Source organism: Cryptomeria japonica, chromosome 5 (assembly GCF_030272615.1).
Source record: "Cryptomeria japonica chromosome 5, Sugi_1.0, whole genome shotgun sequence".
NCBI lineage: Eukaryota > Viridiplantae > Streptophyta > Pinopsida > Cupressales > Cupressaceae > Cryptomeria > Cryptomeria japonica.
Window position 1 is genome coordinate 41,467,976 of NC_081409.1, and position 20,647 is coordinate 41,488,622.

Here is a 20,647-nt window from a genome sequence, read left to right on the forward strand (position 1 = left end):
GCTGTTGTCTTGATGTAAATCCCATCATTTGCAAAAAACTTTGTTTGGGAGGTTTTTGTTGTTTCTCCTTAAGATGGGGTATGGCACTTCCATTGACTTGTTGTGTCGTTTGTCCAATCCACTATGGTGTTTGCAAGTTTGAATTAACTTGTAATGGTGCAGAAGATGTTGCAACTTGCTGTTGAATGTGATATTATTGTTGTTGTGCATTGCTTATTTGCACATTCAAGTGTGCCTTTTGTGCATTCCTCAATTGTTGCAACATTTGCTATTGGTGCACACCAATATTTGTATCTCTTTGTGTTGTCATTATCAAAGGATCTATCACAATATTTTGCACAACAGGTACTTGAGTATTTAGCAAATATATTGAACTTAATGGGACATAGGAACTTTGTTGCATTGTGGAATTGTTTTGGACATTGGTAAGATCAGGCATTCCAGTCGTAAAGCTTTCTTGCATCTTAGATTTTGATCAAATTTTATGCATGCGAGGAACCACTTCTTGTTGAGGGATAGCTATCAATATTTGTGTGGCCCTCATTTGATCTTGTGTTACAGGTGTTGTATTAAATAACAGATTATTTATTGTTTCAAATGGTGACTTTTGAGGAATAGTCACTATCAATGTTTTTGAAGCACGTTTACTCATCAAGGTGTGTTGGGTTTCTTGTTGCACATTTTATTTGTTTGGATGTGGAGAGAAACTTAACAAACTATCACTTTGTTGTTTTTGCACCTTAGGTTGCTCACTTGAGGAGGTCACATTACTCATCATGTCAAGATATTTTTATGGGAACATCTTAGAGACCTTATTCAAGAATTTATCCATCTTTTTGTCAACTTTGGATCTTTAAGGAACATATCAACATCATCGGAAGCATTGGAATCTGATGAAGAATCTGGTAAAACATTGGGATTTATTTCTTGTTGAATGCCTTGGTCTGAACCAAATCCTTGTGAAAGAGTTTGTTCCTCATGTAATGTTTGAATTTCATGTTGCAGGTTCGGTTGATTCTAGTCGAAAGGTGCATTTTCTCTTGGTGTCAGTGGAACACTCCCATATCCTGGTTTCATGGGTACAAACACTGGTTCATATAATGGAGGTGGTCCAAGTTGAACCATTCCATATGGTGGTAATGATGTGTTTAACGAACCTTCAATTTGTAATGATTGACTAGGTTGCAATTGTGAGTTTGATATGTTGTCAATGGGTTGATACGTCGGTTCACCCATCTTCTTCGATTTTGACCTTGTTTCAACAGGCATGTCACTTATGCAAATGCAATATTTTTGGAATTTTTCAAGGATAATATATGATATGCAACTAAATGAAAACTAAATAGATGAAAATGTAATCTATGGCAAGAATGCAACTTATGTTTTTGTTGTTTTCGAAGATTTTGGACAAACTTTTGGAATGCAAATCTAAGAAAGAGACCCTTAGGAAATTGAAATGACATCTAGACCTCAAAGGACAAAAGGACCAAGTGACAAAAGGAAAAAATAACAATGTCTCTCCTATATGCTTGGCTACTAAGCTAGGTTTGACCAAATGACATGGATGACAAAAAGACAAAAGTTTGATAATGTCTAAACTTCCTAACAATGACTTAGGGTTTATTCAAAGATTTGGATTACTCAAGTATGACAAACCAAATTTTTGACACTATATGCAAAGGGACAATTACTATGCCAACGACCCTAATATGATATGATAATGACCTAAGCTTAATGAAGAGACCTAGGGTATGCAAATGTGACCTAATGTTATGAGGACAAGGATGCAAATGCAAATGTATGACAATGTCAACCTAAGGCGAAACCTAAGGTTGAATTATGAAATGGTATTACTCCATGTGCTTGTAAGGAATAAGATTTTCATCTTTTGTTTCATAGTCATCATTCACTTGAGGGATGACTAACTGAGAATCTCCATAGACTTGCAAATGTGTGATGTTCCAGTGAATCACTATTCAGAGTCCTGTGACCAGAGCTTCATATTCGGCAATATTATTGGTACAATGGAAAGTTAATCTGTAGGATTTGGGAATAGCATCACCTTGAGGGGTTACAAATAATATACCTACTTTGGACCTGATTTTGGTATGAGATCCATCAAAATATAACTTCCATTCATTAGAAGATGTGACAACAAAGACTAATTCATCTAGAAAATCCGTCAACACTGGATGATCATCATGAATAGGTGCCTCTGCAAGTTGATCCGCTATGATTTGTCCTTTTATCACCTTTCACTCAATGTACTCAATATCAAACTCACTAAGAATCATAACCCACTTTGCTAGGAAACCTGTCAAAGCTGCCCTACTAAGCAAGTATTTTAAGGGATCAATTTTTGCAACTAGCAATGTCTGATGATTTAACATATAGTGTCGAAGCTTCTGTGTTGCAAAGACCACTGCTAAACATGCCCATTAAATAGTTGAATAATTTAGCTCATAGCCCACTAGTGTCCAACTGATATAATAAATAGCCCATTCTTTGCCTGTCTCATCCTGTTGGGCTAAGAGAACTCCCAGTGCCGTTTCAGTTGCAGAAATAAACGAGAAGGCTAAGAGAAGCATTTGATGGCATTAAATCTTGCATTTCCAAATAGTACAAGGTATTTGTATAAAGTTCTTGATACAACTCTTGTTGTTGTGGTTGTGTTGTTCCTTGACATTGACCCTATTGTTGTGCTTCTTGTGGTGGAATCATGATTTGTAGCCTTGGTTGATATTTCAATTGAGGGTGTTGTTGATATTGCATAGACATCCTTTGTGGTTGTGAATTATGATAACTTGTTTGTCTTGGCACATATTGAGGCACATGTTGTTGTTGATGCTGACGAATCGGAAGTTGCTGACTTTGTACCAATTGTTATTGTCTTGATGTAAATCCCATCATTTGCAAAAACCTTTGTTTGGGAGGTTTTTGTTGTTTCTCCTTAAGATGGGGTATGGCACTTGCATTGACTTGTTGTGTCATTTGTCCAATCCACTGTGGTGTTTGTAAGTTTGAATTAACTTGTAATGGTGTAGAAGATGTTGCAACTTGTTGTTGAATGCGATATTGTTGTTGTTGTGCATTGCTTATTTGCACATTCGAGTGTGTCTTTTGTGCATTCCTCAATTGTTGCAACATTTGTTGTTGGTGCACACCACTATTTGTAGCTCTTTGTGTTGTCATTATCGAAGATCTGTCACAATATTTTGCACAATAGGTACTTGAGTATTTGGCAAATATATTGAACTTAATGGGACATAGGAACTTTGTTGCATTGTGGAATTGTTTTGGACATTGGTAAGATCAGGCATTCCAGTCGTAAAGCTTTCTTGCATCTTAGATTTTGATCCAATTTTATGCATGCGAGGAACCACTTCTTGTTGAGGGACAACTATCAATATTTGTGTGGCCCTCATTTGATCTTGTGTTACAGGTGTTGTATTAAATAATGGATTATTTATTGTTTCAAATGGTGACTTTTGAGGAATAGTCACTGTCAACGTTTTTGAAGCATGTTTACTCATCAAGGTGTGTTGGGTTTCTTATTGCACATTTTATTTGTTTAGATGTGGAGAGAAACTTAACAAACTATCACTTTGTTGTTTTTGCACCTTAGGTTGCTCACTTGAGGAGGTCACATTACTCATCATGTCAAGATATTTTTGTGGAAACATCTTAAAGACCTTATTCAAGAATTTATCCATCTTTTTTGTCAACTTTGGATCTTTAAGGAACATATCAACATCATCGGAAGCATCGGAATCTGATGAAGAATTTGGTAAAACATTGGGATTTATTTCTTATTGAATGCCTTGGTCTGAACCAAATCCTTGTGAAAGAGTTTGTTCCTCATGTAATGCTTGAATTTCATGTTGCAGGTTCGGTTGATTCCAGTCGAAAGGTGCATTTTCTCTTGGTGTTGGTGGAACACTCCCATATCCTGGTTTCATGGGTACAAACACTGGTTCATATAATGGAGGTGATCCAAGTTGAACCATTCCATATGGTGGTAATGATGTGTTTGACAAACCTTCAATTTGTAATGATTGACTAGGTTGCAATTGTGAGTTTGATATGTTGTCAATGGGTTGATATGTCGGTTCACCCATCTTCTTCAATTTTGACCTTGTTTCAACAAGCATGTCACTTATGCAAATGCAATATTTTTGGAATTTTTCAAGGATAATATATGATATGCAACTAAATGCAAACTAAATAGATGAAAATGCAATCTATGGCAAGAATGCAACTTATGTTTTTGTTGTTTTCGAAGATTTTGGACAAACTTTTGGAATGCAAATATAAGAAAGAGACCCTTAGGAAATTGAAATGACGTCTAGACCTCAAAGGAAAAAAGGACCAAGTGACAAAAGGACAAAATGACAATGTCTCCCCTATATGCTTGGATACTAAGCTAGGTTTGACCAAATGACATGGATGACAAAAAGACAAAAGTTTGATAATGTCTAGACTTCCTAACAATGACTTAGGGTTTATTCAAAGATTTGGATTACTCAAGTATGACAAACCAAAGTTTTGACACTATATGAAAAGGGAGAATTACTATGCCAACGACCCTAATATGATATGATAATGACCTAAGCTTAAAGAAGAGACCTAGGGTATGCAAATGTGACCTAATGTAATGAGGACAAGGATGCAAATGCAAATTTATGACAATGTCAACCTAAGGCGAAACCTAAGGTTGAATTATGAAATGGTATTACTCTAATGCAAGAAGACACATGGAAATGGATGACCCTTATTGATATGCAAATGGATGACCCTTATTGGTTAGTTGACAATGAATTTGCAAAATGCAAACCTAGGATGAACCTAAATCTAAGTGACATGAATGTTCAGAGAAGATTTTGAAAAATGTTTGACAACCATGTTTGAAGGTGTTTTGAACTTTGTTGAATGAAATACTCATGTGTTTAACCTTGTTTTGAATCAATTTGTCTTGTTTTTGAAATGAGACACAACTCAACTTTTGACAAGCAAAGAAAACAAGATATTTTAACTTAGACTCAAGACAATCATGCTCATTCACACATTTCTTATGGTAGGTAAGGACAGTAGGTAATTGAGAGGTAGACTCGTTATGAGATTCAAGGAGAATACATAGATTCTTGACCCCACGGGCTCCCCTCCATGACACTCACTTCTCAGGGAAGCCAAGGATTAGTCCCCATGGAAATCTCCCCATGGTGAACTTAGTATCTCTTCCAAGTATCTGAACTCCTCCTTCTCAAGCAACTAGAAGGATTTTGGCCTCTAAATACAAGGTGTTTAATAAGGATTTCTATTAAGTGCTACTCCTTGGTGTCACGCAAGCGTCATTGAGACATAGGCCCACCAAGATACCAAACAAATGTAGTCACGCAAGCATGATTTAGATCATGAGGTCCTACTTATATGCTGATATGAGAAAGAGTCCAAGGGTCATCACTTCCCAAGTAACTACAATTCCCATGTAACGCTTCCTTCAAAGCTTTCACCCATCAGGTATTTATTTATAGTGAGTTAGAATACCAAGGTACTCTAGCTGTGCTCACTTTGGGTCGTTCCCTTCTCACAATTGTCACTTGCCTGCAAAAGAAAGAAAATGGTTGGGAAGGTAGGCCCCCTAAAGGTAACAAACAATCCAAAACATGATAATGGTATCGAAGATCTGGATTTCTGGTCACCCTAAGAAGGATGAGAGCATACTCTCCTACTCCAATGTCAAACTCAACAAGAAAAGTGAACACATGTTCATTCCATCCTACTTAGCAAACATACTAGGTGCTTGATTATGAATCACAAACACAAAGTTTGGTTGGAATATAAGGCAACCTGCAAAATCACTAAGTTAGAAGTTTGATTTGTTTGGTCTTTGACTAGCGAACCTGCATAAGATTTGTTAGTAGTTTCATTCTTAGTCTTCATCACACGTAATGCCAAGGTGCTGCACAGAGGATCAGTACCAAAGAAAACTAGAATACAAGAACAGAATGCAAAACAAAGTAATCTTCAAGTAAAAGCACTGATTTTCACCTCTGTTTCTAGCCTTACATAGGCACAGAATGTCTTGACATAGGCGCAGAATGCCTTGACACAGGCGCAAATCCCTTTGACATAGGCGCAGAATGCCTTGACATAGGCGCAGATCCCTTCTACACAGGTGCAAAATGCCTTGACATAGGCGCAGAAGTTCCCAGAAAGCCCTGAGTTGCCCTGTTTCTTGGGTTTTCACTTGCAAATCAGCTCAAAAGGCACTCAAAACATGGTTAAATGGTTAGTTTCACGTCGGGTTCACCAATTAAATGTAGCTAGGAATTTGGAAATTCATCAAAGCAAATAGGAATTTAGCTAGCTCAATCACAAAGACTAGATTGCAATTATAACAATCCTAAAAACATTTAATAGAGATATGAAAACAAGACATTCAAATCAAATGCAAACCGTCATAAACGTGAATATCTCCTCCATAATTCTCCATTGTCCTTCTTTCTCCTTCAAATTGCTTTGTTTGTGGATCTCACCTACAAGTGCATAAGCATAGTATGAAATCAAATTTGACAAGATGAGATGACAGTGTAAGGGTACTAGAAGCGTGATTAATTCTTTGAAAAATGTGATTAGATGGGGCCATGATTGAAGAAATTCATCCAATTTATAGATAAATTGGAGAAAAGACAAGATTAGCATGAAATTGATATTAGAGGCAATTGATTTAAAAAATGGCACAATTGAGTTGAAGGAAGAAGGTGATGACACCTTCTATGTCATGAATTATGACATATTGCCAATGCAAAGGTTAGAGGACTGAAAGCCTATGACATCTTGCTATGCCAATAGTATGACACATGAGAAATTCATGCTTCCACCAAAGCACAAAAATAGGGAGAGACTAGAGAGAAATAGATTAGGTGGAAATTGAAATTAGGAAATTAGAAGATGAAGTGGAAATTAGGAAATTAGGAAATTAGGAATTGATGAAATTAGAAAATTAGGTGAATTAATTAATAACTTTTCATTCATTAATTAATTCACAAAAAGAGGGGGAATTAATTAGCCAACTAAATAAATATTTAATTGTGACAAGAAGACTTAGGATAAATAAATAAATTATTTAACCTAGAGGGAAAATGACAAACAAGATTAAATGAATAAATCATAAAACCCTAGAAGATGAATTAGAAATGCAAGGATGACAATTAGATCTTGAAAAAAGATAATAGGATCGATCATGATTCTAATTTTGATTGACAAAGGACCAATGCTGATAAATGATTTGATTGATAAATTGACCAAGATTGATAGGCACCAATTGATGAGGAACAATGACTAATTGATCCAAACTGACATGATTGAAAAGGACAACGATCAATGATGAATTGATCGCAAAATGACAAGATTGATAAGGACAAGGATCGACCAAAATCATGACTGAAGATTGTTATCGACAAGAACTAATTTGAAAGCGATAAAAATGAGGAATGCCGAAGAAGGACTCAATGCTCGCAAATGATAAAGACCAAGTGCACAACATAGAAGAAATGTTAATGCGACGCAAGAACCCTAAAATAAGGCAATGCACAAATGTTAAAGTATGACTCCAGAAGCGTTGACCATTTTTAGATGTCTACAATGGGTATTAATCCCATTGTTGTCAAGTATGCATAATTGGAATTGAATGTTTCCAAGGTTTATGTGCATTAGAGCGAAAATGATTTGTGAGATTGTCAATTAAATAATTATTGAAAAATTTGAATTGCTTGTTTGTTAATGAATGATTTAAATAAAAGGTTACTTTATTATAAGTATGATTTCTTAATTGAGATTACTCTGAAAACATCTGATTAAATTATCTTCAAACAATAGTAGACCAGTGCCTTCACCCCTGATATAATGTTGTAGTTAGTCTTACTGAATTTAAGTTTTCTTTAAAAGACCAATAAGACAGAATGAAGCTTTGCATCCAATCCTTCAAATTGATAATCAAACTGAAACTTAACCTAAACTATAATAACATAGGATAGCACATTGAAACAATCTAAATGGATAGATTTATCATAGGGAACTAATCAAACAATAAAAAAGATAAATACCATCACAAATGAAAAAATTTGATCTTTGTATTAAAATGAACATAATATAAGCAACTAATTACATATAGCACAATGTCTTTTCACTAGTTTTGCGTTTCCAGAAAATAAACCCTGAGAGTATTGTATATAATTGCATCTTCGAATATATCTCTCAAGGTTAATTTACAGGAGCCAAATTATAGATGGATGGGAGGTGGTCACCTTCAAGCTCCTTTAAATGTAGCTACTCTTGACTTCCTTCTTGGCCTATTTTGCAAACTCTAGAGAATCCTAGTGATGCAGAGAGTCTATAGGATCCCTCAAATCTTTGTGAACCTTCCTAACCTTATCACTACTTTGATCTTGTTGGTTCCCAAAACCACATATTGGAAATTGTTAGAGTATTCAAGTATTTACTTGATTAATTAAACATTATTTGTTTAATTATTTAAGTTCCCTTTATCTCTTTTACACTTAAACTAACTTTAGGTGCATATAATTAATTATTATGTGCAAACCTAGTTTTTCCCTTTTAGGGTTTCTTGACCTATTAAAGGTTGAGTTCTTTCTTTTCATTGTATGAAGAAGGATTATTATTGACAATACATTTTGGAGATTATTGAGCTCTCATCTTTTGGAGCATATTTTTCCTATGTATTCTTCCTTCTGTGATTTGCTTCATTGCTTCTCCTTGTAACAGGTTTTTCAGCTTGCAGAGATTATTTGGGCTCCTTTGGTGTTGTATTTTCTCAGCTCCTATATGGTATCAGAGCTTTAGATTTACAACTACCTATTCTTGTTCTGAGAATTTTTGGCCTTGGAAGCAGATCTGGGGTTTCAGGAATTTTTTATGTACCTAGGGTTTGACCTTTTTCCTGAGCACTTTGGGCCTAAACGGACTTCACCATTGTGCTCAGAAGGCCCAAAAACCCCTATGGTCATATAAAATTTGACCTATTTTGGTTCCTGAGCCTCTGAGTGAATTTTTTTCTCAGATCCAGGCTGTATGACCCTGGCACATAGATCGAAATTTTATTTTGAAAAAATAAAAAATAAAATAGGGTTTTACACGGTACGTAGGGTACGGTGGGGCCCCCTGCCTTCACGTAGGCCCTATAGGACCTTGGGCCTCACACCTCTTCCGGCCCCTAATAGTTTTCTTCGGCCCCTGGTGGCCCAGTCTCTGGCCCCCTGCCGTCTCCTAGCCCCCTGTCGGCCTCCCTGCGACCACTGGCACCCTCTGCGATCGCCACCGTTGGAGCTCCACTTGCCACCACCGCCTGCGGCCCCTCGCTCCCCAATTGCCACCTCCCAGCCACCACCTATAGCCCTTGCCACCTGACCCCTTGCCTCTGACCCTCCTCAGTCTCCCCTACTACCGGTCGATGCAACTCCTTGGCCGCCACCTGCGGCCCACAGTCGACCTAGTGGCCCCGCTCCGCTCGAATGTGCTGCCACTGTGTAGTCCAAGCGGCCCCCGCTCCACTCGAGCCTGCAGCCCTAGTAGCCACCGCTTGGCCTAACCTCCTCTACTGCTCGACCTCCCCGCCACCTAGCTTGGCCTCCTCCACCGCTCGGCCTTTCCACCACTGGCATCCGCCTCCCGACCCGCCGACCGCTTAGGCTCCACCGGAAATAGCAGCCCGCCATTGGACCGCCACTGGGGTGCCACCCGGCCACCACGCACTGGCCACTGGACCACCAAAGAGCCACCAGACCTCCTTTTTTGGCCTTTTTCAAGGGGGGTTTGGTTTTTTTGCCCTATCTTGGGCATACAGAGTCATTTTTTCAAAAATGAATAGGCATCAAAAAGCTAGTTCTGAGGCTGACCTCATGGTGTTGGTAATTTTTTTCAATTTTTTTTTTTGACTGTGTTTTTTTCCAGTCAAAGTGAGGTCTAGTTTTTGCACTCTGGGAGCCATAGAATGAGCATCTGACCTCCATTTTTTGAAAATTTAATATTTTTGGAAAGTGTGTGCTGTGTACTTTCTAGCCATTTGAGTTTTATTTCCAGATTTTGCTCCATGCATATTTTATTCAGTTGTTTTCTTTTCAGCACTCTAGTGGATATCGTGGTTGTTTCAGGTCCTAGGATCTCTTCTCTGAGTAGGGTGTCTCTATTTTGGTTCACGTTTCTATTTCTAGTCTTCTTATCATTGTGGCTTGTATTTATGCAAACGCACTGAGATAAAGTGCCATCATGCATTGTTTACTTGGAATCTTGCATATCTTGTGTCTTGTTGTACATGCACTATTGATCAAGTGCCATGGGGGGGTTGATGTTTTCCTATTGTTTGCCATCTTCCTTTGTCCAGTGAGTGTTCCTTCCACAACATTCGCCTCATGATGATGTGTCTCAGCACCTTTGATGTTCTTGGTTCTTCGACATGCAATTTTTTTTGCTGTCCTTTTCAGTGTTCCTGTCCCTCTCCCACTTCTGCATTATGGGGAGGTTTATCCTGTTGGTTCTAATGCTTTAGTGGTTCGATTGATCAGCTCTTCAAGATTTGGTGTCTCATGCCATCTATATCTTTGAGTTCAGTTGTTTGCCTTTGTTTGCCATCTAATTTGAGTAGTGTCATTTGAGGGCACTTGTGCAGATTACAGTCTTCTCTACCTGGTCATGTTCTATTTCAGTGGAGGTTCTTCAGATCAGCAGTTATTCTTCGACAAAGTTTGTAGGTTCTTCATGCTTTAGTGGTATTCTTTTCCATCTCTTTTTGGAGTAGAGTTTTGTTCCCATGTGGTATTCTTTTCCATCTCTAGCTTAAGGGGGGGTGTTAGAGTATTTGGGTATTTACTTGATTAATTAAACATTATTTGTTTAATTATTTAAGTTCCCTTTATCTCTTTTACACTTAAGCTAACTTTAGGTGCATATAATTAATTATTTTAATTAATTATTATGTGCAAACCTAGTTTTTCCCTTTTAGGGTTTCTTGACCTATTAAAGGTTGAGTTTTTTCTTTTCATTGTATGAATAAGGGTTATTATTGACAATACATTTTTGGAGATTATTGAGCTCTCATCTTTTGGAGCATATTTTTCCTATGTATTCTTTCCTTCTGTGATTTGCTTCATTGCTTCTCCTTGTAACAAGTTTTTCAGTTTGCAGAGATTATTTGGGCTCCTGTGGTGTTGTATTTTCTCAACTCCTATAGAAATATTGAAGTATTTCCACTTCTCTTAATGACTTCTCAATCAGTCTTGGCCAACAAATGGGAATGAATGCTAGATCAAATTCCCCTGCACCTCAGTCTTCGTTAAGCCAAGGTAGGTGAACCTATACCTAAAACCTAAATCTGTTGGTTAAAGGCTTCTCTATAGCAAGTTTTAAAGAACCAATGAGTTTTCAAGATGGCAGTCATTCTTGAATTCTACCTGGTTATAATTATTGCTCTCTAAAAAAATGTGAAATGCTTACTTATAAATGAATGTTTATAAAGTTGTGCTTATATGAATTAAGAGTATGTTTCCTTAATTAATATCTCTCTAAAAATACTGGATTGAATCATATCAGATCAATAATAGACCAGTGCCTTTATTCCTTCCTAATTTCATACCCGTTCAATTGAAAAATTCTATTTATAACCCTGGAGATAGTTTTAATAACTTGTTCTAAAAACAAGACCATCACATCAAAGGCATCTATATGATTTGTAATCAAAATATAATATGCAGTTAGTTTTATTGAATTTAACTTTACTCCAAAAGACAAATAAGACAATTTGAAGCTTGCCAACCAATCCTTCAAACTGATATTCAAACTAAAAAATTAATCTCAATCACAATAACATAAGATAGAACATTGAAGCAATCTAATTGAATAGATTTATCACAAGGAACTAATCAATCAATTGAAAAAGTAGATACCATCAAAGATGAAGAGCACTTGATCTTTATATTGAAAATAGATAATAAAACCAATTGATTTCAATAAATATTGTCATCCACCAACTTGATATTTCCAAAAACCAAACTGCATAAGTACCACATAAAAGATTGTCTTGACAAAGTAAAAAATGTAGATGAGGATTCAATTCCACAATGAAATGGCATACCCTTTCATTTGTAATTAAACTTAACTAATACTAACTAAAGACTAACTATTGAAAAATTGACTCAACAACTTAGACACAATAGACATATTATAGAAGCATAAAAAGACATTTCCTTGAGACCTTTTTAAAACTCATGTATGATCTCCCAACATCTTGCCCCATTTTTGAATGTGCTCCAGGTATTTTGCTGACTTATATGTATCTACATCATGAATTATGTCCCTGACGATGATCTCCAATGTGACAAAATTCTCCATCTATTCTATAGTCTCTTTTAATTCAATTCCATCAGTCTGGGCAATATCAAGGGTGACATTGAGAAGACTCTTGAATTTTAAGATCCATTTATCCTTATCTTTAATCTCACCTTTTTGATCAACCAATTATGGGAAACCATGTTGAGTTATGTGCTTGCACTCATAATACTCAATCTGTAATTGTTCATCAAATTTATTGTGTCTTGCCCACAACTTCTTTTTCTTTTCAATCTCCTTGGATTTGGCTACTATTATATCATGCAGTCTAGTCCCCAATTTATTTTGAATCATATTGTGTGAGACTGCATTATCCATGTTCTTGTGAAAAATTGTCTAGAACTCTTCCAAAAAGCCTTGCAAAGTCTCAAATCTTTTGGTTAACAATACGGAGGCAGTATTTGTCCTCACACTTTACATCTGTTTAAGCATCTTCTTGTTTTCTTGATGTAATTCCTCACACTTTTTCTTCCACTATGAGTTATCAAGAGAAATAACCATTGGCACTGGTTGCCCACTTCTTCTTAGCATTTCTTTATACAATCCTTTATATTGGTTTCTTTCTCTTACTGTCCTGACCATTTGTGCCTTGTTAAACTTTGAGATATCTACTCCAATATTTGCAGCAATGATGGGATCAATATCCCCAACTTTAAGCTTCATCATATGGCCAAAGGCCATATCAACATCAATAATCTCAGGTCTTTTATTAGGAGGATCTAAATCCCATAACAATAAGGCTTCCTCATCTTTATTGAACCTTAACCCAATGAACACGTCATTTACACCCTATATATCTAATTTAAACTCCTTATTCTTTGAATGTAATAAAATATAAAAAATAAATGAAGCACTGAGATCCCATCTAGGAAATAAGATCACTCCAGCCTCTGTAAGAAGTTGTTTCCCCTTTTGAGGAGTCATTGTGGCCAATTCAAAATCTATTTGTTCTTTTAACTTCCTCAACAGTTCGGCTTCATTTTCTAGTGTAATGTTGGGAATAGAATCCCTCAACTTCTTTCCTTTGAAATTGTACAAAAATGATTTAAATTCTTTTGATTGTATAAAGACATCATATGTAACAAAGGCAAAATATTCCTCCAGCCTGGAATCAACATGAACCTCCAATTTTATCACAATTTTCTCTTTCACATTGGGCTCTTCTTCCCTATCTGGTACTTGATACCTAGAGATGACTGCATTTTCATCTGATTCACTTTCCACTTCCTCCGCCTCAGGTTCCATTTCCTATAATCTTTGTCTCTTTTCTGCCAATTCTCTATTCAGTCTATCAATTAACTCTTGGGCTTCAGCATCCTCCATATTCCTAAAGATATCTTCATCCTCCAAAATGGAATGCAGATAATCTCCCAAGTTTTTCTTTTTCTTTGAAGAATGAATATAACCTTCAAGATCATAATTCTTCCTAGCATAGTTCTCAAATAAGTTGTATTCTTCTATCAATTTTCTATCAATTATATCATAAGTTGTAGTAGACACTATTGTAAAATCACCAAAACTTAGTGTTCTAGGCAGGAAGGCTTGTTTGCGCAGATCTGCAAAATGTTTGGCATTTGACACACTCAATTGCCTTACAATCTGTAAGTAGGCTATTCTGTCTGGAAGTAGTTTAGGAAACATATAAGGGCTTCCCTCAAATCCATATATTCTGAAACATGTGAAATCTTTGTTTACAAACTAGCCTCCCCAGTTATGGTCAACAATTCGCCTTTCATCACTATCCTTAGGCCTTAAAAATCTCTTAATTCCATCAGAGATAATTCCTTCACATGGAACCCCATATATCCTGTACAATGGTTTCACTATAAGTTCTTCAAACTTAATATAATTGGATCTCATATACCGAGAATCCCAAAGAGATGTCCATAATTTCATGGATTGTTCTTCACCTTCCCTGTTCATTGTATTCAATTTTAAATCTTTTGGCCACAAACCCTTCACATGTCCATAGAACAAAACCAAATACATTAACAGTGAATAAAATTTGAAGGTAGTGTTTCTATTATATTTAAGGTTTAGAAAACCTTCATGTAACTTGTCTACCAGATATGCAACATAGTCAAAAGGCCTAGGCTCATACATTTGTATGTCAGAAATGAAAACCAATGGCCCAACACTCACTAAATTAGGAACCTTGACTCCTCCTACCTACCCACATGACATGCATGTATACTACAAGTAGTGTCTAAATAAACCAATGATGAATGGTGGCCCATCTTCCTTAGTTAATTTCTCTGGCTGCCTTTTATGAATAGCAATTTTTTGACCAGTGTATGCAATGACCATCCTAAGATATGCTTCCTCTAACTCCCCAAAGGACAGGTATTTTTTAGGGTTGGGATCTAAATTAAAAGCATCATTCACAATACCCATAGAAAACCTAATTAATGCATCACCATTTGGGAATTGAATGTATCTCTTTACGAGATTGTAATTTCTAACTAGAACTTCCAGCAATCTTATGTTCACAAAAACATTTGGGACAGTTAACTTACCCAAATTCGTCATCCAAGGATTACAAAGCGACACTTCCTTGTGTTTATGGTGAAAATGAAAACAACAATATTGAAAGAGTGAATAGATTCAACCACAAAACCCTAGCCTAACAACAACAAAGATCCACCATAACATATGAAGATTAACTAAGACAATTCAAATCAATGAAATCACAAAGATTATACTATCACATGTCTAATAGGGTTTGGGTCTCCATTCTTCCTATCTCCATTGATCTTGCTTGATATATTTGCTCTCAGATTTTATGTGTGCATGAGAGCTCAACAGAGAACGGAAATGTGGTTGCAAGTAGGCTTGATCACATATGAAAGTTTGAATGCTAGATTGATTGGGAGGTTGAAAATGAAGGAAGCATCTCCTTATATAGAAGACACTATAAGAAATAGAGGGATAATATTAAGAGGTGTAAAAGTTAGATGGTCGGCTAAGATTAGAGGGTAGGTAGAAGAAATAAGAAAATAATTAGAGGGTAGGTAGTGTAAGAATTAAGAGATGAAGGACATGTGTCATGGGTAGAAAAGGATAATGAATTAATTAAATAAATAAAGATTTATTTAATTAATAGAGGAAGTGGGATCAATTAAATAAATGAAAGTATTTATTTAATTTAGGAAAAGGATAATTTAAATAAATAAAAGTATTTATTTAAATGAGAAATAAGGCTAGAAGAGGATAAATGAATTAATTAAATAAATATAGATTTATTTAATAAATAGAGGAATTAGGCTTAAATAATTAAATAAATAAAAATATTTATTTAATTAGATAGGACAATTTTAGGTATCTACACCTTGTTTCTTCTTAGATAATGGAGCATGAACAATTCATGTCCCCTCACCTTAGTCTAGACATCCCCAACCTCTTTGTATCTATCTTCCAATTGGTCCCTTCCAGGCAGGTGTTGCTTCGACCTTCTGGACTTCAGGTCAGGTGCTTGCATTTGTTGAATCTGTCTTGATTCGGCCTTCTAACAAGAGGTACATCCACTATCTTAGTCTTCTTTGCCTTAGATTCTGAGCTCTTTGCTGCCCTTTTCTTGCTAGTTGAACTTGAAGCATCCATCTTTGTAATCACAATTCTTCGTTCTGGTTTTCAAAAACTCAATGTATTCTCTTTGTGAATTATCTTTCACTTGTGTGACACTTAGATTAGGCAATTTTAGTTTCTATGCCAAATGCATCTACATATAGATTTGCATTGATGAGTTTCTCATAAAATTTCCTCGTGGGAATCATAGATGTACATGCTGCAAGCATTAAATAAGAAATCACTATTTCAGTTTTGAATTCAGATATGGCAACAACTCATTGACATGTGTCTCTTCAATATATACTTCCTTTTGGCACCACCTACAAAACCCTTCTTTTATTTTGGTAATTTACTCTCCTTTATCGGGATATCCTATGCCGATAACTTATCTTCTACTGTATTGGTGTAAGTCAACCTGATACTCCCATCAGGCAGCGATGAGCATTGTTTCCCCAATGACTTTCTCCTTTGGTGCAACTCTTCCCGTTGTACTCGGTTCCATCATCATAGGTCTTCCCGATGACATCCTCATTCCACTTAATCGACCAACTCTTCCATCGAGTATAGGGATAGCTTGGAATGAATTACAACAATAGGCAAATATTTCCTAATGAAGTATTTTCCATCGGTACATGCTTTACCGATGTCTTTTTCGGGCATCGGGTAACTCAAAATAACACATCCCGATCTCTTTGGTTATGTTGATGACCTTCTTTTCATTATAACCTTCATTGATGGATTTTCTTCATTGCCTTTATCAGTATATGATACCCTCATCAAATGTTGGTCTTTTTGTTTAAGTTTTCTTATCGGGACAACTTAAGCCGATAATGCACTTTTTAATTATTTGCAACTTTAACTTCTTCTTAGGAATATGAATATTAATAATTTACCTCATGGATTCAATATAAGCTGAACCAAACCTCTAACATACATAGGAGCTCTGCTTTTTCTCATTATGTTCCCTAAGATGCTTTTGAAATATGCAAGACTTATCAAAGTGAAAGCTCTTCCATGTCAACCATCACATATCTCTATCTCAGCAAGATCTTGGTAATCATTTGATAAGTAACCATAAACACTTTTGCATTTTGGATCACTCTAAGAAATGTCTGTCAAGCTTCCTTTCCTTCACCCTGAAAGGATCTCAAAATGACTTATCTTATCTCAATGCCACCCCCAATCTTCCCAATTTATGGTTGGATCTTAGGAGACAGGCCACAGATGGATGGGGACTGATGTTGTAAGATCATTCTTGCACATAAAACCCAACAGTGACTATTCTTATGATAGAAAATGTTCAATGTATAAAATCAAAAGAAAAAATATAAGAGAATAGCATTTTTAAGAGCATAATTAATTTGAAAAATTATGTGCTAACAAATCTTATCAGAGTGCTTTGACATTGTTGTAATATAGTTGTTTCTCTTGTGATCTATCAATGACTATTGTTCATGATATTACTGTGTTGAATTTTCAATGGTTTTGATTCGTTTTGCAATTTTTCTATGTTTAAGTATTTCAATTTGGTATATTATACTAAAATACCATTTCATAACTAACATTTCAAGTTCTTTATAACTAGTTCTAAGAATACTTTCGTACTTGTGACATCGTTTTGCTTAGTTTGTGAAGGTTATATAGACCCGATTTTTTTTACCTGTGAAGAAAGATCATGTTAGATAATATCAAAAAAGAACAAAATAAGGAGACAATTTCTAGATTGTGGTCTAGCTTGATAGGTAATGGGCCAAAGCCAATGAGGTGTACATACCTTACCCACTTTGGGATTTGAACTTGTGACCTCTCTTTTAAGAACACAAGTTCTCTACCACTAGGCCAACTTAGGTTGTACATAATTTAAATGATTTATATACATAAGAAATAACTTGATGATGAGATCATGATCATGATCATGGTTTATTTATTTCAATCATTTTTATATAGGTGGAATGCCCTAGGGCACATAAAATGGACTGCTACAACCCATAGAATGTGGTTTTCCAAGTGGAGGAACATGGAGGTGTGAATATCAAAGTTGAAGATAATGATCCTATGGAAGAAGATGATTATGTGCTAGAAAACATAATTGAAGATGATGGTGCAAATAAATTGATCCATGACACATTTAATACTAGTGCAACTAACCATGATGATCAAGATGACTTTGATGTTGTTCATGATGTACCTCTACTTGAGAAGGCATATGAGCCCCTTTACGAAGGCTCCCAAATAACTCTTCTCTCCATTGTATTGTCATTGGTGAACTTGAAGGTTATGAATGGTTTATCCAACATAACAATCTCACGTATGTTAAGGTATGTCATATATGTCATCGTTTTTCATCTATTTTTGTTGTTATTTCATTATAGTTAATAAAGGGTGAAGCATGCACCATTAAGATTATTTATATTAACAAATTATATTTTTGGTTGTAGATTGATAGGTGAGTTTTTGTTACCACCATCCAATATTCTACCTCGCTCATACCGAGAATTATTTGCCATTATGAAAGATATTGGAATGGAGTATCAAGCAATAGATGCATGTCCCAATGATCATATTATATATCATAAACAACATGAATTTGCAATAGAATGCCCTGAATGTCATATGAGTAGATATTGAATAGATCAACTAACAAAAAAGGTGCTTATCAAGGTTATTCATTATATTCCCATTATTCCACGTTTGCAACAATTATTTAGATGTGAAAGCTTGGTGCAATTAATGGATTTCCATGCACACAATAGAAGTCAAGATGACATTATTCAAATGCCTACAGATGGTTTTGCATTTATGGAAGTAGATGAAAAGTGGCCACACTTTAAAGAAGAACCTCATAATTGAAGGCTTTCATTGGCAGCGGACGGTGTTAATCCATTTGGAGAGATGAGATCTACTTACTCAGTGTAGCCTGTTTTTGTTATCAACAATAACACTCCTCCATGGATGTCAATAAAGAGGAAGCACATAATGTTGGCAATGATTGTTCCAGGTATTTTTCATTTAATAGTCATCCACATTAAATTATAAATATTGCAGAAAATTAGTCTTAATAATTATGTAATGTTTTTGTTCATTCAACTAGGTAAGTACCAAGTTAAAGATGTGAATGTATATATTGAGCCTCTTATCGATGAGTTGTTGGAGTTATGGAATGGTGTCACTATGTATGATGTCTCTAGACCAATAGGACAAAGACAATTTCAATTCCATGCAATGCTTGTATGGACAATTCATGATGCCCCAAGGCTAACACATTTTTGTGGTATGCTATAGTGATCAATTTGCGCATAATTATAAATATACAAATTATCATATTTAATCCAATTATACATGATCTTGTAGGTCTTCAAACAAAGGGAAAATTTGCATGTCTAGTTTGTGGTCCAAAGATAAAATCTCATTATTCAAAAAGTTTAGGAAAGCAGGTGTTTGATAAGTATAGGCATTTCCTCCACAAAAATCATAAGTATCAAAATATTGAAAAACCATCTTTTCAATGGGAAAGAAGAGACAACATCAAAGCCACGAATAATGACACCTCACCTATGGAAGTTGGAATATGATAAAATTAATCATCAAGGTAATGTCATTCCATCTAATGGTTTATGTTTGGAATTTATATTTTTATATTGTGTTTTGTTTACTAATGATGTAATTGATGATGATCATCGTTGTTAACTTTCTTAACTTATATGCCTCGTGAAGGTCGTCAAGGCATTAATGACCACCTTCCAAAGGGACTAAAGAGTTATCCCAAACAATTTAGAAGGTTTCCCTACTACGAGCAGCTACAAATTGTGCATTTGTTTGATACTATGCATATTGGAAAGAATATAACAAAGACATTATGGAAAATATTGGATGGAAGGCATGACAAAGAAAAAATTGTCAAAATTTGTAGTGACATCCAAGAATCCAATCATGCAATGAAAAATGTCATTCAATCAAATAGCGATGGAGACCAAATTAATATAGGTGCCATTCCTTGTTTATTAATGGAGAAACAAAGAAATACTATAAAAGAAGTCATACGGAATTTTTTTATTTCCCACAAGATTTTCTATGAACATAAATAATCTCAGAACAAAGAAAAGTGAATTTGGGCTAGGGATGAAAATGCATTATTGGCATACCTTCATTATGGTAATTCGTGTTCTTATGTATCTACTATATATTTGTATACTGCATGTAATTTTCATTGTATTATGTTAGAAAATAATGAAAAAGATCATTTTATAATTGTTGCAGTATGTTCTACCTCTATCTCTCATAGACCACTTCAACAATAATGTCAAGCAAGTTATATATGATCTTAGAAAATACATGAGGTAAGTAGTGATATTTGTTCAATTTGTAGTGATATTATTTGTTATGTAATATATTGTATATTATTTTGTAAATTCTCATTAATATATTTGCATCTGTAATCTCTTGTAGGTGGTTGCCATCTAAATAAATCCATAAAGAAGATATAAAATATTGGAAGAGAAAAATTCCTCATCTAATGTGTGAAATGCAAAAGTGTCTACCTTCAAATTTTTTCAATGCACAAGAACACTACCTCATACACCAAGTTGAGGAGATTGAATTATCTGGACCTATACACACAAGGTCAATGTGGATGGTTGAGAGGCACTTGTAATTTTTGAAGTCTTTGGTTCAACAAAGAGTG